Source organism: Rattus norvegicus, chromosome 1, assembly GCF_036323735.1.
Source record: "Rattus norvegicus strain BN/NHsdMcwi chromosome 1, GRCr8, whole genome shotgun sequence".
Classification (NCBI taxonomy): Eukaryota; Metazoa; Chordata; class Mammalia; order Rodentia; family Muridae; genus Rattus; species Rattus norvegicus.
Window position 1 is genome coordinate 206,285,214 of NC_086019.1, and position 4,888 is coordinate 206,290,101.

Consider the following 4,888-nt stretch of genomic DNA (forward strand, 5'->3'; position numbering starts at 1 on the left):
AGTAACAACCCTGCCTCAGACTTCATGTTACACAACCCCCTCACTCAAGTACATCATCGTCTTACAGGCGGAACCAGGACAAACCATCCTGGGAGAAACATGGGCCGAGTCTGCCTGACCTAAAATAGACTGAGTCTTAGGCCAAGGCTGCTTGAACACTGGGCGTAAGACAGAGAACTGATAAATTGGGTACCACCGGACTCAGGAACTTCATCAGATGGCAATGCAAGGAATCACAGTGTATTCCCAAAGTATATAATATAGTTCATATTTTTTTTTCTTTCTTTTTTCGGAGCTGAGGACCGAACGCAGGGCCTTGCGCTTTCTAGGCAAGCGCTCTACCACTGAGCTAAATCCCCAACCCCAATATAGTTCATACTTAACAGAACACCTAAAACCTGTCTCTGTGTGCGTGTGTGTGTGTGTTGTGTGTGTGCGCGCGTGTGCCATTGTAAAATGTCATTCCTCCATAAATTTTCACCTTACAATTTTAGACAGTCTTTCACTGAACCTGGGGTTTGCAATTCATCCACACTGGCCGGCCAGTGAACCCCAGGGATCCTTCCATCTGCACCCCCTGGCACCAAGATTAAAGGAGAGCACCACCATGCTTTTTACATGGGTGCTGGGAATCAAACTCGTGTCCTCACATTTGCCTGGTAAACACTCTCCCTACTGAGATGTGTATATCCTAATTAAAAAAAAAAAAAACCTTGACAAAAGGCTCGAACAGATACGTGTTAGCTAGGCTCCTGGAAGCCATAAATAATCTAGACAGATCTCTGTATCCTGAGTTCTCAGGAAATAATTGCTGCTCAAACCGCAGGGAGGCCCCATATCTGTGCCTCTCAGGTGGCCTGGGGAGGAGACACAGCTTTCCTGAGGATGAGACCCCTCCTGATTGTGCAGCTGTAGACTACTCTAGCTAGCTGCATGGAGGTAGCCATGCTGGTGGGGGTTGCTTAGGCCTCAGGCCGTGGTCTGACTTCAGAACTCAGCTCTTCCGTCATTTTGGTGTTTTTCCTCCTCACCTTCCTCTTTGTGGTTTTATAATTCTGAGGACTGTGTGGGTGAATCTGCACTGCCCCTCGTGTGGTGCCCCCTCTCAGGGCTGCTGCCAGCTGCTGGGCCTGTCTTCTTTACATGCCTGGTGCTTTTGGGTGGACTCCGCTGCCGCTCTTGTATGCTCTAGGTGTATGAGCACACCAGGTCTAGTTAAGCATGGTGGGTCAGGCTTGCTCTGTGTGAACTCTGACTGAAGGGTTGACTGGCTGACAGGGACTCACTTGGGTGCAGGAGGGCAGAGTCCAGCACCTGTGGGCCAGGAGTGCTTGGCTGGCCTGCTGGGACCCTGACCTGGCTTGGGGCAGTGATTCAGAGCTGCACACACGGGACACCTGTGGTTCGTTTACCTGCTCAATGGTCAGAGAGCAAGGTGTGGAAGCAAGCCTGTGTGCTTTCAGAGCTGGGTGTTGGAGTGGCTCTGCTCACCCCAAAATGTAAGTGTCCCTGATCTGGCTGCTCTTGGAGCTAGGGTTTGGGGTGATCTCAGCCTCACTGTCAGATATCCCAGGGGCAGCACTTTTGGGTGAGGAGGGTGGGGGCTCAGCCAAGCAGCCAAAAGAATGGAGTCACCATAAGGGTCGGCAAGGCTTGGGAAAGCATACATACAGTTCTCAACCCAGAGAAATAACAGTGGCTGTGACGTTCCCTTCCATTTTTTTTCTTTTTTTTTTTTTTTTCCGGAGCTGGGGACCGAACCCAGGGCCTTGTGCTTGCTAGGCAAGCGCTCTACCACTGAGCTAAATCCCCAACCCCCCTTCCATTTTTAAAAAATCAGTAAAATATACATCACCTAAGATCTGCTGCCTTAGTGTCCCAAGTTCGTTTCTGTTGCTGTGATAAAAACGCCTTTACAAAAAGCAACTTAGGACGAAGAGTTCGTTTTAACGTTGGGGAGAAAGTTTCCAAGCCATCATCGAGGAGAAGTCAAGGAGCAGGAACATGAGTCAGCTAGTCATATCACATCCTCTGTCAAGAGAGAGAGAGAAGGAATGCACACATGCCTACCACCCAGCTTTCTTTCTCAGTCTTACACACCAGGCCACAAACCCAGGGAAGGGTGCTGCTCACTTTAAGGCTGGTCGTCTCACAGACATACTCATAGCTCAAGCCAACGTAGACATTTTCTCACTGAGACTCTCTTCCCACATGATTGCCCAGTTGACCATAAACACTAATCACCACAGTCATTTTCAATGCGTAGCTCCTGAGTCACACGTGTTAAGCCAGCCTCATCATCCACTTCCAGAATATTCCATCTTCCTAGACTGAAACTCTGTCTATGTTCAACGCTGACGCTACGCCCTCCCTATAACAGGTATCTCACTCTGCTTTCCGTTTCTGTGAATCCGACGGCTCTAGGGATCTTCTATGAGTGGAATCCTGTAGAATTTTTCTTTTCTTTTCTTCTTTTTCTTTCTCGCTTTTTTTTTTTTAAATCCAAGAAAGGTCTTACCATATAGCTATGGCTGTGTGGAACAGGTCTGCCCTCAAATTCCTAGACATCTACCTGCCTCTGTTCCTGAGTACTGGGATTAAAGGTGTGTTGTATCAGGCTCAGCCCAGAAATTTATCATATTTTTATGTCTGACTTATCTCACATGCCACATTTCTCTGCCCCCTACTTTTGAGACAAGGTGTCTTTCTACGTGGTCCTGACTGACCCCAAACTTGTTATCTTTCTGCCTCAGGCTCAGTGTGCTAGGATTACAGGTATGTGCTGGGTAGCATCCTGGTGTGTGGACACAGGATGTCTTGTGCAAGTACCAGCGAATTTTGGTTTGGCTGAGTCGTGCTTCCGTGAGCCTGGGTATTCAGGCATCTCTTAGAGTCTCCTTCTAGTATTCTGGGTGCACATCCAGACGAAGTACTTTTCTATGAATATACATGTCAATAGATATGATCCCCCCCTCCCCGTATACTTGTGTGTATGTGTATGTGTATGTGTATGTGTATGTGTATGTGTATGTGTATGTGTATGTGTATGTGTATGTGTATGTGTATGTGTATGTGTATGTGCGTGCGCTCATGTGTGGGAATTTGCACGTGGAGGCCACAGGGTGTTGTTAAATAGCTTCTTCAATGATTCTGAGACAGGTGCTGTCTTACAGGTGTGGAGCCATTGATTCTACTGGGCTTGGTGGCCAGCAAGCTCCAGGGATCCCCTGTCCCTGACTCCCCAGTGCTGGTATTCCCTTCGTCGGGCTTTTTTTTTAAAAGGGAGGGTTCAGAGGATCCAAACATCATGTCCTTATGCTTGCCTGGCACTCCATTGTCAGAGTAATCCTCCTAGCCCCTGGGTATGACTAATTACTGAGGAAAGAGTTCTTCAAATGCGCCGACCCCGTCGTGTAGGATGAAACCTGCGCTTCGGTTCTATCTCTGTCCAAAGGGCCAGAACTACTGTCTGTGCCCCAGTGGTCTGGCTGTGGCCTGGCCCTCGGGAGCCAGTAAGGGAGTATTCCCTTCTCTCCCCTGAGGCCGTATAAAGGGTGGTCCTGAGAGAGTGAGCAACCTGGCCCTCCAGGCCAGCATGAGAGAACAGCACGATGGCGATGGCGGGGTGATCAAGGGGTAGCACCAAGAAGGTCCGCTTGACTGACACAGACCTAGGGCCTCTCAGGGTTGGGAGAAGGCTGGGCTGACTGGCTGACTGATGACTCCAGAGTAGGATTTGGGTCTGGTGTTCTGCCTCAGGGTCTTATCTATCCCCAAAGTTATCTTCAGGTTCCCATTCTCTAGGGGCTGCATTGAAGCTGCCTGGGTCCTTAGAGGTGTCAGGTGACCAGAACCCCCCTCCCCAAAGTGAGGAATGAAGGACTTTAGGGCAAGAAAGGAGGTTCAACTCCCAGAGACAGCAGGAGAAAGCCCTGTACACTTCCAGATACTGCAAGTGGAAGCTGGGGGTCGGGGAGCACCAGCCACACGGAAGGTCAGTGTTGGCTACTTTAGCAGCCATCTATATGGCCCTTGCTGTGGACACTGCCAGAGAACTGACCCTTTGGCTAGAACCAGGACCAGAAGGGATAGGACTTCTTCAGCTGCCCAGCCAGGTCTTGGGAGGAATTCCGTTTATCTAATGACTCAGAGAAACAAACAATCTCAGGAGTTCTCCAATCACGGCAGCCCCACCGCAAAATCAAATTGACGCTATTTTCCTTTCTAAGCCTCTGATGCTGAGGTGCAGTCCCCGGCCCCAGGCAGGCAAGGTTAGCCCTCAGTTCCTTCCGGGCAGGGTGAAACAGAACCCCCGTGGCCATTGCTTCACCATGTCTCTCCCTCAGGCCCTCCCAAATAAAGGTGGAGAAATTTAAGATGCTTCTCTCCCTTATCAAGGAAGTTCCTGGCTCGGTAAAGATCCACCGTCCAGCCTGCCCCCTCTGTCAACACCAGAGACAATTCCTGAACGTGGCGGGGTTGCCCAACCATACCAGGGTCATTCTCTTCCTCAGTTGGTGTCACTTCCTGACAGCCTGGAAAATAGTTTTTCTTATGAAGCTCCCAACAAAGCATGATCAAACAAGAAGATGTGGTTCCCTGCCCCCAAATGCCAGCTTGTAATCAAAGCTGGGCTTGGCAATAGGCTCAGCCCAGACCCAGGGTGTCAGGGTACCCATGCATCACACAGCTATGGAATAGAAAAGGCCGAGAAGCCATCAGGATCGTAAAACCTGCTGAGTTTTTATGGGTCTCCATTGACACACAGATGTGTCCAAAATGACAGGCTAGGAACTTGCTCAGCGTTGTGGCTGAGGAAGCAGGAATGCTTTCACGCTCCTTGATTAGCTTAGTCTCTGGGAAATGGAGCAATTCCCCCACATCCTTC